The 18,106-nt window shown below is 43.0% G+C and overlaps 1 protein-coding gene and 11 non-coding genes across 12 annotated transcripts in view; all 12 read right to left on the reverse strand.

The window, feature by feature from the left end:
- mks1 (MKS transition zone complex subunit 1) overlaps positions 1-18,106 on the reverse strand; it is a 40,741-nt gene that overhangs the window by 21,683 nt on the left and 952 nt on the right. The window lies entirely within an intron of this gene.
- trnav-aac lies at positions 324-396 on the reverse strand. The gene has a single exon. It is a non-coding gene; the product is annotated as a tRNA-Val (tRNA).
- Positions 2,002-2,074, reverse strand: trnav-cac. Its single transcript has one exon. It is a non-coding gene; the product is annotated as a tRNA-Val (tRNA).
- Positions 3,684-3,756, reverse strand: trnav-aac. The gene has a single exon. It is a non-coding gene; the product is annotated as a tRNA-Val (tRNA).
- trnav-cac lies at positions 5,364-5,436 on the reverse strand. Its single transcript has one exon. It is a non-coding gene; the product is annotated as a tRNA-Val (tRNA).
- Positions 7,048-7,120, reverse strand: trnav-cac. Its single transcript has one exon. It is a non-coding gene; the product is annotated as a tRNA-Val (tRNA).
- On the reverse strand, positions 8,734-8,806 carry trnav-cac. The gene has a single exon. It is a non-coding gene; the product is annotated as a tRNA-Val (tRNA).
- Positions 10,420-10,492, reverse strand: trnav-cac. The gene has a single exon. It is a non-coding gene; the product is annotated as a tRNA-Val (tRNA).
- Positions 12,100-12,172, reverse strand: trnav-aac. The gene has a single exon. It is a non-coding gene; the product is annotated as a tRNA-Val (tRNA).
- trnav-cac lies at positions 13,782-13,854 on the reverse strand. Its single transcript has one exon. It is a non-coding gene; the product is annotated as a tRNA-Val (tRNA).
- On the reverse strand, positions 15,466-15,538 carry trnav-aac. Its single transcript has one exon. It is a non-coding gene; the product is annotated as a tRNA-Val (tRNA).
- trnav-cac lies at positions 17,152-17,224 on the reverse strand. Its single transcript has one exon. It is a non-coding gene; the product is annotated as a tRNA-Val (tRNA).

Consider the following 18,106-nt stretch of genomic DNA (forward strand, 5'->3'; position numbering starts at 1 on the left):
CAGTACGTGTACCGTTACACTGCGATTTAAATCAGCATATACTTCTGCCAGGGGATGCCACCCCTCAAAATCTCCTGCCACCCTCTTGCCACCCCATGAATATTTGTCTAGATCCGCCCCTGGTTCGAGGACGCATCAGTAATTTCCGTTAAACAGAAAATCAAGGGACAGATAGCGATCTGTCTGTCTCATAATTGACATAAACACCAAATTATATTCTTGTCAATTATTATAACATAATTTAACTTTTCTCGATATTTTTCAATCAATCTATTTAGCTGATAGCTATCTTTTGTATATGTGGAGTCAATCAAAACATAATGTGTTTCCGCCCGGTCTCGAACCGGGGACCTTTCGCGTGTTAGGCGAACGTGATAACCACTACACTACGGAAACTGATGAAAGGGCTTTTGCAGCCCGTCAAACCGGAGGGCCAGCTTCGATTCCCCGTTGGAGCGAGTTTTTCACCAGTTCTTCGAAAAATACTATAGCCGCTTTCACACCAAGTACTTAGCTGGTCCCCGATACTTGTTCTGCCCGAACTCTTTAGTCGCTCTAACTATCCTAATAGATTGCGTTCTCACCGGAATAAGTCCCTGAGGGAGGATTCGGCAAATGAAGCCACTGACGTCACTTCTTCTTCTGCTTTGGGTTCACAAAACTTTTCAGAGTTTTATGGGGCGTGGTTTGCAATTCGCCCAGCCGATCAGAAATTGTTAGTGTGGCCGACAAACCAACGAACCATTTCCTCCTCAGGAAAGTACTACCTCGCTAGCAGGGACTATCTGGAGGTGAAAAGGTTCACACGAACTAGGGACAAGTTCCAGATCCTTTTTGGTGTGAAACCAAATCTCCCCACCCTATCGGCCTAGTTCGGGGGGAAAAGTACTCCAGTGTGAAAGCGCCTAATGACACTCAAAAGGCCCACCTTCAAAAAAAGGCACACCCTTTGAGCCATAAAACTGACTTTTAAAGACACTTCCAACGTTTCAGGCCCTGCATTGAGGATGAAACTGATGCTTAAAAAAAGTGTATTTAGCAAAAATCAATGTGTCTATACGTTTCTTCGCTCTTTCCAAAGTCCTATAGCATTCAGCCAGCTCCTTCGTGTTTGACGGATATTAAACTTACATGCTGTGCATTTCACAAACCATGATATCTTGGGCTCTAAAGTCGAGTCCCATCCAAATATTATTATTCCAACGAAAGCAGATTGGCAAAGAACGTCCTGAGCCGGAGTCAAACTGAGACCTAAGGATCTTGCAAGGCAACAGTAAGACTTAAGTCCCTTACATGTTACCATTCATTCTCTATGGTAGTTCTTATCACTACGGATGTAATATATTTCTGGCCACAAGCTGTATTTCGGGGGCGCTCTTTCTTTAGTTATGTGACCCAAAGTGATTGATGAGCATTTGTGGGTAAGGGGAAACTGAAATGATGCTTAACAGAAGTTTGTTTAGCAAAAATCAACAATAATAACATTCGCAATATTAAACTGGCATGCGCTGCATTTCACAAGCCATGATAACCAGGTCTCTAAAATCAACTAAACCATTTTTACTCAACATGCTTTTCGTGTGAAAATTAACACCTAGGCTCTAATTAGACAAGTTAGAAAGTGTAGCAGTGGACTGTATACAAATCTTTACAGTTGAAGTTCAGAGGGAGGCATGTATAGGCTATTTATTGCTTTTACTCTAGAATCATAGAACAAAAACACTACAAATACTCACCATTGTGGAATTAATGTCATCAGAAATACAAGTTACAGGACCATGCCTCTCCAGATGTGTTGAATTTAGATTTGTTTTTTTTATGTTTCTGCTTTCTCCAAAGTCCATAGCGTTCGGCCAGCACCTCCGTAGTCTGAAAGGAGCAGACAAGTAGGAATAATTTCATTTTTCTCGGCATATTGGCATTGTTCAAACAGTCCTCCCTCGCTCATCTATTTAGCTGATAGCTATCTTTTGTATATGTGGAGTCAATCAAGACATAATGTGTTTCCACCCGGTCTCGAAACGGGGACCTTTCGCATGTGAGGCGAACGTGATAACCACTACACTACGGAAACTGATGAAAGGGCTTTTGCCGCCCGTCAAACCGGAGGGCCAGGTTCGATTCCCCGTCGGAGTGAGTTTTTCACCAGTTCTTCGAAAGACACTATAGCCGCTTTCACACCAAGTACTTAGCCGGTCCCCGGTACTTGTTCCCCCCGAACTCTTTAGTCCCTCGAACTGTCCTAGTAGATTGCGTTCTCACCGGAATATGTCCCTGAGGGAGGATTAGGCAAATGAAGCCGCTGACGTCACTTCTTCTTCTTCTGCTTTGGGTTCACAAAACTTTTCAGAGTTTTACGGGCCGTGGTTTGCAATTCGCCCAGCCGATCAGAAATTGTTAGTGTGGCCGACAAACCCACGAACCATTTCCTCCTCAGGAAAGTACTACCTCGCTAGCAGGGACTATCTGGAGGTGAAAAGGTTCACGCGAACTAGGGACAAGTTCCAGATCCTTTTTGGTGTGAAACCAAATCTCCCCACCCTATCGGCCTAGTTCGGGGGGAAAAGTACTCCGGTGTGAAAGTGCCTAATGACACTCAAAAGGCCCACCTTCAAAAAAAAGGCACACCCTTTGAGCCATAAAACTGACTTTTAAAGACACTTCCAACGTTTCAGGCCCTGCATTGAGGATGAAACTGATGCTTAAAAAAAGTGTATTTAGCAAAAATCAATGTGTCTATACGTTTCTTCGCGCTTTCCAAAGTCCTATAGCATTCAGCCAGCTCCTTCGTGTTTGACGGATATTAAACTTACATGCTGTGAATTTCACAAACCATGATATCTTGGGCTCTAAAGTCGAGTCCCATCCAAATATTTGTATTCCAACGAAAGCAGATTGGCAAAGAACGTCCTGAGCCGGAGTCAAACTGAGACCTAAGGATCTTGCAAGGCAACAGTAAGACTTAAGTCCCTTACATGTTACCATTCATTCTCTATGGTAGTTCTTATCACTACGGATGTAATATATTTCTGGCCACAAGCTATATTTCGGGGGCGCTCTTTCTTTAGTTATGTGACCCAAAGTGATTGATGAGCATTTGTGGGTAAGGGGAAACTGAAATTCTGCTTAACAGAAGTTTGTTTAGCAAAAATCAACAATAATAACATTCACAATATTAAACTGGCATGCGCTGCATTTCACAAGCCATGATAACCAGGGCTCTAAAATCAACTAAACCATTTTTACTCAACATGCTTTTCGTGTGAAAATTAACACCTAGGCTCTAATTAGACAAGTTAGAAAGTGTAGCAGTGGACTGTATCCAAATCTTTACAGTTGAAGTTCAGAGGGAGGCATGTATAGGCTATTTTTTACTTTTACTCTAGAATCGTAGAACAAAAACACTACAAATACTCACCATTGTGGAATTAATGTCATCAGAAATACAAGTTACAGGACCATGCCTCTCCAGATGTGTTGAATTTAGATTTTTTTGTTTTATGTTTCCGCTTTCTCCAAAGTCCATAGCGTTCGGCCAGCACCTCCGTAGTCTGAAAGGAGCAGACAAGTAGGAATAATTTCATTTTTCTCGGCATATTATTATTGTTCAAACAGTCCTCCCTCGCTCATCTATTTAGCTGATAACTATCTTTTGTATATGTGGAGTCAATCAAGACATAATGTGTTTCCGCCCGGTCTCGAACCGGGGACCTTTCGCGTGTTAGGCGAACGTGATAACCACTACACTACGGAAACTGATGAAAGGGCTTTTGCCGCCCGTCAAACCGGAGGGCCAGGTTCGATTCCCCGTCGGAGCGAGTTTTTCACCAGTTCTTCGAAAGATACTATAGCCGCTTTCACACCAAGTACTTAGCCGGTCCCCGGTACTTGTTCCCCCCGAACTCTTTAGTCCCTCGAACTGTCCAAGTAGATTGCGTTCTCACCGGAATATGTCCCTGAGGGAGGATTAGGCAAATGAAGCCGCTGACGTCACTTCTTCTTCTTCTACTTTGGGTTCACAAAACTTTTCAGAGTTTTACGGGGCGTGGTTTGCAATTCGCCCAGCCGATCAGAAATTGTTAGTGTGGCCGACAAACCCACGAACCATTTCCTCCTCAGAAAAGTACTACCTCGCTAGCAGGGACTATCTGGAGGTGAAAAGGTTCACGCGAACTAGGGACAAGTTCCAGATCCTTTTTGGTGTGAAACCAAATCTCCCCACCCTATCGGTCTAGTTCGGGGGGAACAGTACTCCGGTGTGAAAGCGCCTAATGACACTCAAAAGGCCCACCTTTAAAAAAAGGCACACCCTTTGAGCCATAAAACTGACTTTTAAAGACACTTCCAACGTTTCAGGCCCTGCATTGAGGATGAAACTGATGCTTAAAAAAAGTGTATTTAGCAAAAATCAATGTGTCTATACGTTTCTTCGCTCTTTCCAAAGTCCTATAGCATTCAGCCAGCTCCTTCGTGTTTGACGGATACTAAACTTACATGCTGTGCATTTCACAAACCATGATATCTTGGGCTCTAAAGTCGAGTCCCATCCAAATATTTGTATTCCAACGAAAGCAGATTGGCAAAGAACGTCCTGAGCCGGAGTCAAACTGAGACCTAAGGATCTTGCAAGGCAACAGTAAGACTTAAGTCCCTTACATGTTACCATTCATTCTCTATGGTAGTTCTTATCAATACGGATGTAATATATTTCTGGCCACAAGCTATATTTCGGGGGCGCTCTTTCTTTAGTTATGTGACCCAAAGTGATTGATGAGCATTTGTGGGTAAGGGGAAACTGAAATGATGCTTAACAGAAGTTTGTTTAGCGAAAATCAACAATAATAACATTCACAATATTAAACTGGCATGCGCTGCATTTCACAAGCCATGATAACCAGGGCTCTAAAATCAACTAAACCATTTTACTCAACATGCTTTTCGTGTGAAAATTAACACCTAGGCTCTAATTAGACAAGTTAGAAAGTGTAGCAGTGGACTGTATACAAATCTTTACAGTTGAAGTTCAGAGGGAGGCATGTATAGGCTATTTCTTACTTTTACTCTAGAATCGTAGAACAAACACACTACAAATGCTCACCATTGTGGAATTAATGTCATCAGAAATACAAGTTACAGGACCATGCCTCTCCAGATGTGTTGAATTTAGATTTTTTTTTTAAATGTTTCCGCCTTCTCCAAAGTCCATAGCGTTCGGCCAGCACCTCCGTAGTCTGAAAGGAGCAGACAGGTAGGAATAATTTCATTTTTTTCGGCATATTGGCATTTTTCAAACAGTCCTCCCTCGCTCATCTATTTTGCTGATAGCTATCTTTTGTATATGTGGAGTCAATCAAGACATAATGTGTTTCCGCCCGGTCTCGAACCGGGGACCTTTCGCGTGTGAGGCGAACGTGATAACCACTACACTACGGAAACTGATGAAAGGGCTTTTGCCGCCCGTCAAACCGGAGGGCCAGGTTCGATTCCCCGTCGGAGTGAGTTTTTCACCAGTTCTTCGAAAGATACTATAGCCGCTTTCACACCAAGTACTTAGCCGGTCCCCGGTACTTGTTCCCCCCGAACTCTTTAGTCCCTCAAACTGTCCAAGTAGATTGCGTTCTCACCGGAATATGTCCCTGAGGGAGGATTAGGCAAATGAAGCCGCTGACGTCACTTCTTCTTCTTCTTCTGCTTTGGGTTCACAAAACTTTTCAGAGTTTTACGGGCCGGGGTTTGCAATTCGCCCAGCCGATCAGAAATTGTTAGTGTGGCCGACAAACCAACGAACCATTTCCTCCTCAGGAAAGTACTACCTCGCTAGCAGGGACTATCTGGAGGTGAAAAGGTTCACGCGAACTAGGGACAAGTTCCAGATCCTTTTTGGTGTGAAACCAAATCTCCCCACCCTATCGGTCTAGTTCGGGGGGAAAAGTACTCCGGTGTGAAAGTGCCTAATGACACTCAAAAGGCCCACCTTCAAAAAAGGCACACCCTTTGAGCCATAAAACTGACTTTTAAAGACACTTCCAACGTTTCAGGCCCTGCATTGAGGATGAAACTGATGCTTAAAAAAAGTGTATTTAGCAAAAATCAATGTGTCTATACGTTTCTTCGCGCTTTCCAAAGTCCTATAGCATTCAGCCAGCTCCTTCGTGTTTGACGGATATTAAACTTACATGCTGTGAATTTCACAAACCATGATATCTTGGGCTCTAAAGTCGAGTCCCATCCAAATATTTGTATTCCAACGAAAGCAGATTGGCAAAGAACGTCCTGAGCCGGAGTCAAACTGAGACCTAAGGATCTTGCAAGGCAACAGTAAGACTTAAGTCCCTTACATGTTACCATTCATTCTCTATGGTAGTTCTTATCACTACGGATGTAATATATTTCTGGCCACAAGCTATATTTCGGGGGCGCTCTTTCTTTAGTTATGTGACCCAAAGTGATTGATGAGCATTTGTGGGTAAGGGGAAACTGAAATTCTGCTTAACAGAAGTTTGTTTAGCAAAAATCAACAATAATAACATTCACAATATTAAACTGGCATGCGCTGCATTTCACAAGCCATGATAACCAGGGCTCTAAAATCAACTAAACCATTTTTACTCAACATGCTTTTCAGTGTGAAAAGTAACACCTAGGCTCTAATTAGACAAGTTAGAAAGTGTAGCAGTGGACTGTATACAAATCTTTACAGTTGAAGTTCAGAGGGAGGCATGTATAGGCTATTTCTTACTTTTACTCTAGAATCGTAGAACAAAAACACTACAAATACTCACCATTGTGGAATTAATGTCATCAGAAATACAAGTTACAGGACCATGCCTCTCCAGATGTGTTGAATTTAGATTTTTTTTTTTAATGTTTCCGCTTTCTCCAAAGTCCATAGCGTTCGGCCAGCACCTCCGTAGTCTGAAAGGAGCAGACAAGTAGGAATAATTTCATTTTTCTCGGCATATTGGTATTGTTCAAACAGTCCTCCCTCGCTCATCTATTTAGCTGATAGCTATCTTTTGTATATGTGGAGTCAATCAAGACATAATGTGTTTCCGCCCGGTCTCGAACCGGGGACCTTTCGCGTGTGAGGCGAACGTGATAACCACTACACTACGGAAACTGATGAAAGGGCTTTTGCCGCCCGTCAAACCGGAGGGCCAGGTTCGATTCCCCGTCGGAGCGAGTTTTTCACCAGTTCTTCGAAAGATACTATAGCCGCTTTCACACCAAGTACTTAGCCGGTCCCCGGTACTTGTTCCCCCCGAACTCTTTAGTCCCTCGAACTGTCCAAGTAGATTGCGTTCTCACCGGAATATGTCCCTGAGGGAGGATTAGGCAAATGAAGCCGCTGACGTCACTTCTTCTTCTTCTACTTTGGGTTCACAAAACTTTTCAGAGTTTTACGGGGCGTGGTTTGCAATTCGCCCAGCCGATCAGAAATTGTTAGTGTGGCCGACAAACCCACGAACCATTTCCTCCTCAGAAAAGTACTACCTCGCTAGCAGGGACTATCTGGAGGTGAAAAGGTTCACGCGAACTAGGGACAAGTTCCAGATCCTTTTTGGTGTGAAACCAAATCTCCCCACCCTATCGGTCTAGTTCGGGGGGAAAAGTACTCCGGTGTGAAAGCGCCTAATGACACTCAAAAGGCCCACCTTTAAAAAAAGGCACACCCTTTGAGCCATAAAACTGACTTTTAAAGACACTTCCAACGTTTCAGGCCCTGCATTGAGGATGAAACTGATGCTTAAAAAAAGTGTATTTAGCAAAAATCAATGTGTCTATACGTTTCTTCGCTCTTTCCAAAGTCCTATAGCATTCAGCCAGCTCCTTCGTGTTTGACGGATACTTAAACTTACATGCTGTGAATTTCACAAACCATGATATCTTGGGCTCTAAAGTCGAGTCCCATCCAAATATTTGTATTCCAACGAAAGCAGATTGGCAAAGAACGTCCTGAGCCGGAGTCAAACTGAGACCTAAGGATCTTGCAAGGCAACAGTAAGACTTAAGTCCCTTACATGTTACCATTCATTCTCTATGGTAGTTCTTATCAATACGGATGTAATATATTTCTGGCCACAAGCTATATTTCGGGGGCGCTCTTTCTTTAGTTATGTGACCCAAAGTGATTGATGAGCATTTGTGGGTAAGGGGAAACTGAAATGATGCTTAACAGAAGTTTGTTTAGCGAAAATCAACAATAATAACATTCACAATATTAAACTGGCATGCGCTGCATTTCACAAGCCATGATAACCAGGGCTCTAAAATCAACTAAACCATTTTTACTCAACATGCTTTTCATGTGAAAATTAACACCTAGGCTCTAATTAGACAAGTTAGAAAGTGTAAGCAGTGGACTGTATACAAATCTTTACAGTTGAAGTTCAGAGGGAGGCATGTATAGGCTATTTCTTACTTTTACTCTAGAATCAGTAGAACAAAAACACTACAAATACTCACCATTGTGGAATTAATGTCATCAGAAATACAAGTTACAGGACCATGCCTCTCCAGATGTGTTGAATTTAGATTTTTTGTTTTAATGTTTCCGCCTTTCTCCAAAGTCCATAGCGTTCGGCCAGCACCTCCGTAGTCTGAAAGGAGCAGACAAGGTAGGAATAATTTCATTTTTCTCGGCATATTGGTATTGTTCAAACAGTCCTCCCTCGCTCATCTATTTAGCTGATAGCTATCTTTTGTATATGTGGAGTCAATCAAGACATAATGTGTTTCCGCCCGGTCTCGAACCGGGGACCTTTCGCGTGTGAGGCGAACGTGATAACCACTACACTACGGAAACTGATGAAAGGGCTTTTGCCGCCCGTCAAACCGGAGGGCCAAGTTCGATTCCCCGTCGGAGCGAGTTTTTCACCAGTTCTTCGAAAGATACTATAGCCGCTTTCACACCAAGTACTTAGCCGGTCCCCGGTACTTGTTCCCCCCGAACTCTTTAGTCCCTCAAACTGTCCAAGTAGATTGCGTTCTCACCGGAATATGTCCCTGAGGGAGGATTAGGCAAATGAAGCCGCTGACATCACTTCTTCTTCTTCTTCTGCTTTGGGTTCACAAAACTTTTCAGAGTTTTACGGGGCGTGGTTTGCAATTCGCCCAGCCGATCAGAAATTGTTAGTGTGGCCGACAAACCCACGAACCATTTCCTCCTCAGGAAAGTACTACCTCGCTAGCAGGGACTATCTGGAGGTGAAAAGGTTCACGCGAACTAGGGACAAGTTCCAGATCCTTTTTGGTGTGAAACCAAATCTCCCCACCCTATCGGTCTAGTTCGGGGGGAAAAGTACTCCGGTGTGAAAGCGCCTAATGACACTCAAAAGGCCCACCTTAAAAAAAGGCACACCATTTGAGCCATAAAACTGACTTTTAAAGACACTTCCAACGTTTCAGGCCCTGCATTGAGGATGAAACTGATGCTTAAAAAAAGTGTATTTAGCAAAAATCAATGTGTCTATACGTTTCTTCGCGCTTTCCAAAGTCCTATAGCATTCAGCCAGCTCCTTCGTGTTTGACGGATATTAAACTTACATGCTGTGAATTTCACAAACCATGATATCTTGGGCTCTAAAGTCGAGTCCCATCCAAATATTTGTATTCCAACGAAAGCAGATTGGCAAAGAACGTCCTGAGCCGGAGTCAAACTGAGACCTAAGGATCTTGCAAGGCAACAGTAAGACTTAAGTCCCTTACATGTTACCATTCATTCTCTATGGTAGTTCTTATCACTACGGATGTAATATATTTCTGGCCACAAGCTATATTTCGGGGGCGCTCTTTCTTTAGTTATGTGACCCAAAGTGATTGATGAGCATTTGTGGGTAAGGGGAAACTGAAATGATGCTTAACAGAAGTTTGTTTAGCAAAAATCAACAATAATAACATTCACAATATTAAACTGGCATGCGCTGCATTTCACAAGCCATGATAACCAGGGCTCTAAAATCAACTAAACCATTTTTACTCAACATGCTTTTCAGTGTGAAAATTAACACCTAGGCTCTAATTAGACAAGTTAGAAAGTGTAGCAGTGGACTGTATCCAAATCTTTACAGTTGAAGTTCAGAGGGAGGCATGTATAGGCTATTTCTTACTTTTACTCTAGAATCGTAGAACAAAAACACTACAAATACTCACCATTGTGGAATTAATGTCATCAGAAATACAAGTTACAGGACCATGCCTCTCCAGATGTGTTGAATTTAGATTTTTTTGTTTTAATGTTTCCGCCTTTCTCCAAAGTCCATAGCGTTCGGCCAGCACCTCCGTAGTCTGAAAGGAGCAGACAAGGAGGAATAATTTCATTTTTCTCGGCATATTATTATTGTTCAAACAGTCCTCCCTCGCTCATCTATTTAGCTGATAGCTATCTTTTGTATATGTGGAGTCAATCAAGACATAATGTGTTTCCGCCCGGTCTCGAACCGGGGACCTTTCGCGTGTGAGGCGAACGTGATAACCACTACACTACGGAAACTGATGAAAGGGCTTTTGCCGCCCGTCAAACCGGAGGGCCAGGTTCGATTCCCCGTCGGAGCGAGTTTTTCACCAGTTCTTCGAAAGATACTATAGCCGCTTTCACACCAAGTACTTAGCCGGTCCCCGGTACTTGTTCCCCCCGAACTCTTTAGTCCCTCGAACTGTACTAGTAGATTGCGTTCTCACCGGAATAAGTCCCTGAGGGAGGATTAGGCAAATGAAGCCGCTGACGTCACTTCTTCTTCTTCTGCTTTGGGTTCACAAAACTTTTCAGAGTTTTACTGAGCGTGGTTTGCAATTCGCCCAGCCAATCATAAATTGTTAGTGTGGCCGACAAACCCACGAACCATTTCCTCCTCAGAAAAGTACTACCTCGCTAGCAGGGACTATCTGGAGGTGAAAAGGTTCACGCGAACTAGGGACAAGTTCCAGATCGTTTTTGGTGTGAAACCAAATCTCCCCACCCTATCGGTCTAGTTCGGGGGGAAAAGTACTCCGGTGTGAAAGCGCCTAATGACACTCAAAAGGCCCACCTTCAAAAAGGCACACCCTTTGAGCCATAAAACTGACTTTTAAAGACACTTCCAACGTTTCAGGCCCTGCATTGAGGATGAAACTGATGCTTAAAAAAAGTGTATTTAGCAAAAATCAATGTGTCTATACGTTTCTTTGCGCTTTCCAAAGTCCTATAGCATTCAGCCAGTTCCTTCGTGTTTGACGGATATTAAACTTACATGCTGTGAATTTCACAAACCATGATATCTTGGGCTCTAAAGTCGAGTCCCATCCAAATATTTGTATTCCAACGAAAGCAGATTGGCAAAGAACGTCCTGAGCCGGAGTCAAACTGAGACCTAAGGATCTTGCAAGGCAACAGTAAGACTTAAGTCCCTTACATGTTACCATTCATTCTCTATGGTAGTTCTTATCAATACGGATGTAATATATTTCTGGCCACAAGCTATATTTCGGGGGCGCTCTTTCTTTAGTTATGTGACCCAAAGTGATTGATGAGCATTTTTGGGTAAGGGGAAACTGAAATGATGCTTAACAGAAGTTTGTTTAGCAAAAATCAACAATAATAACATTCACAATATTAAACTGGCATGCGCTGCATTTCACAAGCCATGATAACCAGGGCTCTAAAATCAACTAAACCATTTCTACTCAACATGCTTTTCATGTGAAAAGTAACACCTAGGCTCTAATTAGACAAGTTAGAAAGTGTAGCAGTGGACTGTATACAAATCTTTACAGTTGAAGTTCAGAGGGAGGCATGTATAGGCTATTTCTTACTTTTACTCTAGAATCGTAGAACAAAAACACTACAAATACTCACCATTGTGGAATTAATGTCATCAGAAATACAAGTTACAGGACCATGCCTCTCCAGATGTGTTGAATTTAGATTTTTTTTTTTAAATGTTTCCGCCTTCTCCAAAGTCCATAGCGTTCGGCCAGCACCTCCGTAGTCTGAAAGGAGCAGACAAGTAGGAATAATTTCATTTTTCTCGGCATATTGGTATTGTTCAAACAGTCCTCCCTCGCTCATCTATTTAGCTGATAACTATCTTTTGTATATGTGGAGTCAATCAAGACATAATGTGTTTCCGCCCGGTCTCGAACCGGGGACCTTTCGCGTGTTAGGCGAACGTGATAACCACTACACTACGGAAACTGATGAAAGGGCTTTTGCCGCCCGTCAAACCGGAGGGCCAGGTTCGATTCCCCGTCGGAGCTGAGTTTTTCACCAGTTCTTCGAAAGATACTATAGCCGCTTTCACACCAAGTACTTAGCCGGTCCCCGGTACTTGTTCCCCCCGAACTCTTTAGTCCCTCAAACTGTCCAAGTAGATTGCGTTCTCACCGGAATATGTCCCTGAGGGAGGATTAGGCAAATGAAGCCGCTGACGTCACTTCTTCTTCTTCTACTTTGGGTTCACAAAACTTTTCAGAGTTTTACGGGGCGTGGTTTGCAATTCGCCCAGCCGATCAGAAATTGTTAGTGTGGCCGACAAACCCACGAACCATTTCCTCCTCAGAAAAGTACTACCTCGCTAGCAGGGACTATCTGGAGGTGAAAAGGTTCACGCGAACTAGGGACAAGTTCCAGATCCTTTTTGGTGTGAAACCAAATCTCCCCACCCTATCGGTCTAGTTCGGGGGGAACAGTACTCCGGTGTGAAAGCGCCTAATGACACTCAAAAGGCCCACCTTTAAAAAAAGGCACACCCTTTGAGCCATAAAACTGACTTTTAAAGACACTTCCAACGTTTCAGGCCCTGCATTGAGGATGAAACTGATGCTTAAAAAAAGTGTATTTAGCAAAAATCAATGTGTCTATACGTTTCTTCGCTCTTTCCAAAGTCCTATAGCATTCAGCCAGCTCCTTCGTGTTTGACGGATACTAAACTTACATGCTGTGCATTTCACAAACCATGATATCTTGGGCTCTAAAGTCGAGTCCCATCCAAATATTTGTATTCCAACGAAAGCAGATTGGCAAAGAACGTCCTGAGCCGGAGTCAAACTGAGACCTAAGGATCTTGCAAGGCAACAGTAAGACTTAAGTCCCTTACATGTTACCATTCATTCTCTATGGTAGTTCTTATCAATACGGATGTAATATATTTCTGGCCACAAGCTATATTTCGGGGGCGCTCTTTCTTTAGTTATGTGACCCAAAGTGATTGATGAGCATTTGTGGGTAAGGGGAAACTGAAATGATGCTTAACAGAAGTTTGTTTAGCAAAAATCAACAATAATAACATTCACAATATTAAACTGGCATGCGCTGCATTTCACAAGCCATGATAACCAGGGCTCTAAAATCAACTAAACCATTTTTACTCAACATGCTTTTCGTGTGAAAATTAACACCTAGGCTCTAATTAGACAAGTTAGAAAGTGTAGCAGTGGACTGTATCCAAATCTTTACAGTTGAAGTTCAGAGGGAGGCATGTATAGGCTATTTCTTACTTTTACTCTAGAATCGTAGAACAAAAACACTACAAATACTCACCATTGTGGAATTAATGTCATCAGAAATACAAGTTACAGGACCATGCCTCTCCAGATGTGTTGAATTTAGATTTTTTTGTTTTATGTTTCCGCTTTCTCCAAAGTCCATAGCGTTCGGCCAGCACCTCCGTAGTCTGAAAGGAGCAGACAAGGAGGAATAATTTCATTTTTCTCGGCATATTATTATTGTTCAAACAGTCCTCCCTCGCTCATCTATTTAGCTGATAGCTATCTTTTGTATATGTGGAGTCAATCAAGACATAATGTGTTTCCGCCCGGTCTCGAACCGGGGACCTTTCGCGTGTGAGGCGAACGTGATAACCACTACACTACGGAAACTGATGAAAGGGCTTTTGCCGCCCGTCAAACCGGAGGGCCAGGTTCGATTCCCCGTCGGAGCGAGTTTTTCACCAGTTCTTCGAAAGATACTATAGCCGCTTTCACACCAAGTACTTAGCCGGTCCCCGGTACTTGTTCCCCCCGAACTCTTTAGTCCCTCGAACTGTACTAGTAGATTGCGTTCTCACCGGAATAAGTCCCTGAGGGAGGATTAGGCAAATGAAGCCGCTGACGTCACTTCTTCTTCTTCTTCTGCTTTGGGTTCACAAAACTTTTCAGAGTTTTACTGAGCGTGGTTTGCAATTCGCCCAGCCGATCATAAATTGTTAGTGTGGCCGACAAACCCACGAACCATTTCCTCCTCAGAAAAGTACTACCTCGCTAGCAGGGACTATCTGGAGGTGAAAAGGTTCACGCGAACTAGGGACAAGTTCCAGATCGTTTTTGGTGTGAAACCAAATCTCCCCACCCTATCGGTCTAGTTCGGGGGGAAAAGTACTCCGGTGTGAAAGCGCCTAATGACACTCAAAAGGCCCACCTTCAAAAAGGCACACCCTTTGAGCCATAAAACTGACTTTTAAAGACACTTCCAACGTTTCAGGCCCTGCATTGAGGATGAAACTGATGCTTAAAAAAAGTGTATTTAGCAAAAATCAATGTGTCTATACGTTTCTTTGCGCTTTCCAAAGTCCTATAGCATTCAGCCAGCTTCCTTCGTGTTTGACGGATATTAAACTTACATGCTGTGAATTTCACAAACCATGATATCTTGGGCTCTAAAGTCGAGTCCCATCCAAATATTTGTATTCCAACGAAAGCAGATTGGCAAAGAACGTCCTGAGCCGGAGTCAAACTGAGACCTAAGGATCTTGCAAGGCAACAGTAAGACTTAAGTCCCTTACATGTTACCATTCATTCTCTATGGTAGTTCTTATCAATACGGATGTAATATATTTCTGGCCACAAGCTATATTTCGGGGGCGCTCTTTCTTTAGTTATGTGACCCAAAGTGATTGATGAGCATTTTTGGGTAAGGGGAAACTGAAATGATGCTTAACAGAAGTTTGTTTAGCAAAAATCAACAATAATAACATTCACAATATTAAACTGGCATGCGCTGCATTTCACAAGCCATGATAACCAGGGCTCTAAAATCAACTAAACCATTTCTACTCAACATGCTTTTCATGTGAAAAGTAACACCTAGGCTCTAATTAGACAAGTTAGAAAGTGTAGCAGTGGACTGTATACAAATCTTTACAGTTGAAGTTCAGAGGGAGGCATGTATAGGCTATTTCTTACTTTTACTCTAGAATCGTAGAACAAAAACACTACAAATACTCACCATTGTGGAATTAATGTCATCAGAAATACAAGTTACAGGACCATGCCTCTCCAGATGTGTTGAATTTAGATTTTTTTTTTTAAATGTTTCCGCCTTCTCCAAAGTCCATAGCGTTCGGCCAGCACCTCCGTAGTCTGAAAGGAGCAGACAAGTAGGAATAATTTCATTTTTCTCGGCATATTGGTATTGTTCAAACAGTCCTCCCTCGCTCATCTATTTAGCTGATAGCTATCTTTTGTATATGTGGAGTCAATCAAGACATAATGTGTTTCCGCCCGGTCTCGAACCGGGGACCTTTCGCGTGTTAGGCGAACGTGATAACCACTACACTACGGAAACTGATGAAAGGGCTTTTGCCGCCCGTCAAACCGGAGGGCCAGGTTCGATTCCCCGTCGGAGCGAGTTTTTCACCAGTTCTTCGAAAGATACTATAGCCGCTTTCACACCAAGTACTTAGCCGGTCCCCGGTACTTGTTCCCCCCGAACTCTTTAGTCCCTCAAAACTGTCCAAGTAGATTGCGTTCTCACCGGAATATGTCCCTGAGGGAGGATTAGGCAAATGAAGCCGCTGACGTCACTTCTTCTTCTTCTTCTGCTTTGGGTTCACAAAACTTTTCAGAGTTTTACGGGGCGTGGTTTGCAATTCGCCCAGCCGATCAGAAATTGTTAGTGTGGCCGACAAACCCACGAACCATTTCCTCCTCAGAAAAGTACTACCTCGCTAGCAGGGACTATCTGGAGGTGAAAAGGTTCACGCGAACTAGGGACAAGTTCCAGATCCTTTTTGGTGTGAAACCAAATCTCCCCACCCTATCGGTCTAGTTCGGGGGGAAAAGTACTCCGGTGTGAAAGCGCCTAATGACACTCAAAAGGCCCACCTTTAAAAAAAGGCACACCCTTTGAGCCATAAAACTGACTTTTAAAGACACTTCCAACGTTTCAGGCCCTGCATTGAGGATGAAACTGATGCTTAAAAAAAGTGTATTTAGCAAAAATCAATGTGTCTATACGTTTCTTCGCGCTTTCCAAAGTCCTATAGCATTCAGCCAGCTCCTTCGTGTTTGACGGATACTTAAACTTACATGCTGTGAATTTCACAAACCATGATATCTTGGGCTCTAAAGTCGAGTCCCATCCAAATATTTGTATTCCAACGAAAGCAGATTGGCAAAGAACGTCCTGAGCCGGAGTCAAACTGAGACCTAAGGATCTTGCAAGGCAACAGTAAGACTTAAGTCCCTTACATGTTACCATTCATTCTCTATGGTAGTTCTTATCAATACGGATGTAATATATTTCTGGCCACAAGCTATATTTCGGGGGCGCTCTTTCTTTAGTTATGTGACCCAAAGTGATTGATGAGCATTTGTGGGTAAGGGGAAACTGAAATGATGCTTAACAGAAGTTTGTTTAGCGAAAATCAACAATAATAACATTCACAATATTAAACTGGCATGCGCTGCATTTCACAAGCCATGATAACCAGGGCTCTAAAATCAACTAAACCATTTTTACTCAACATGCTTTTCATGTGAAAATTAACACCTAGGCTCTAATTAGACAAGTTAGAAAGTGTAACAGTGGACTGTATACAAATCTTTACAGTTGAAGTTCAGAGGGAGGCATCTATAGGCTATTTCTTGCTTTTACTCTAGAATCATAGAACAAACACACTACAAATGCTCACCATTGTGGAATTAATGTCATCAGAAATACAAGTTACAGGACCATGCCTCTCCAGATGTGTTGAATTTAGATTTGTTTTTTTTATGTTTCCGCTTTCTCCAAAGTCCATAGCGTTCGGCCAGCACCTCCGTAGTCTGAAAGGAGCAGACAGGTAGGAATAATTTCATTTTTTTCGGCATATTGGCATTTTTCAAACAGTCCTCCCTCGCTCATCTATTTTGCTGATAGCTATCTTTTGTATATGTGGAGTCAATCAAGACATAATGTGTTTCCGCCCGGTCTCGAACCGGGGACCTTTCGCGTGTGAGGCGAACGTGATAACCACTACACTACGGAAACTGATGAAAGGGCTTTTGCCGCCCGTCAAACCGGAGGGCCAGGTTCGATTCCCCGTCGGAGTGAGTTTTTCACCAGTTCTTCGAAAGATACTATAGCCGCTTTCACACCAAGTACTTAGCCGGTCCCCGGTACTTGTTCCCCCCGAACTCTTTAGTCCCTCAAACTGTCCAAGTAGATTGCGTTCTCACCGGAATATGTCCCTGAGGGAGGATTAGGCAAATGAAGCCGCTGACGTCACTTCTTCTTCTTCTTCTGCTTTGGGTTCACAAAACTTTTCAGAGTTTTACGGGGTGTGGTTTGCAATTCGCCCAGCCGATCAGAAATTGTTAGTGTGGCCGACAAACCAACGAACCATTTCCTCCTCAGGAAAGTACTACCTCGCTAGCAGGGACTATCTGGAGGTGAAAAGGTTCACGCGAACTAGGGACAAGTTCCAGATCCTTTTTGGTGTGAAACCAAATCTCCCCACCCTATCGGTCTAGTTCGGGGGGAAAAGTACTCCGGTGTGAAAGTGCCTAATGACACTCAAAAGGCCCACCTTCAAAAAAAGGCACACCCTTTGAGCCATAAAACTGACTTTTAAAGACACTTCCAACGTTTCAGGCCCTGCATTGAGGATGAAACTGATGCTTAAAAAAAGTGTATTTAGCAAAAATCAATGTGTCTATACGTTTCTTTGCGCTTTCCAAAGTCCTATAGCATTCAGCCAGCTCCTTCGTGTTTGACGGATATTAAACTTACATGCTGTGAATTTCACAAACCATGATATCTTGGGCTCTAAAGTCGAGTCCCATCCAAATATTTGTATTCCAACGAAAGCAGATTGGCAAAGAACGTCCTGAGCCGGAGTCAAACTGAAACCTACGGATCTTGCACGGCAAT

The sequence above is a fragment of the Gymnodraco acuticeps genome, unplaced genomic scaffold (assembly GCF_902827175.1).
Source record: "Gymnodraco acuticeps unplaced genomic scaffold, fGymAcu1.1, whole genome shotgun sequence".
NCBI classification, from domain to species: domain Eukaryota; kingdom Metazoa; phylum Chordata; class Actinopteri; order Perciformes; family Bathydraconidae; genus Gymnodraco; species Gymnodraco acuticeps.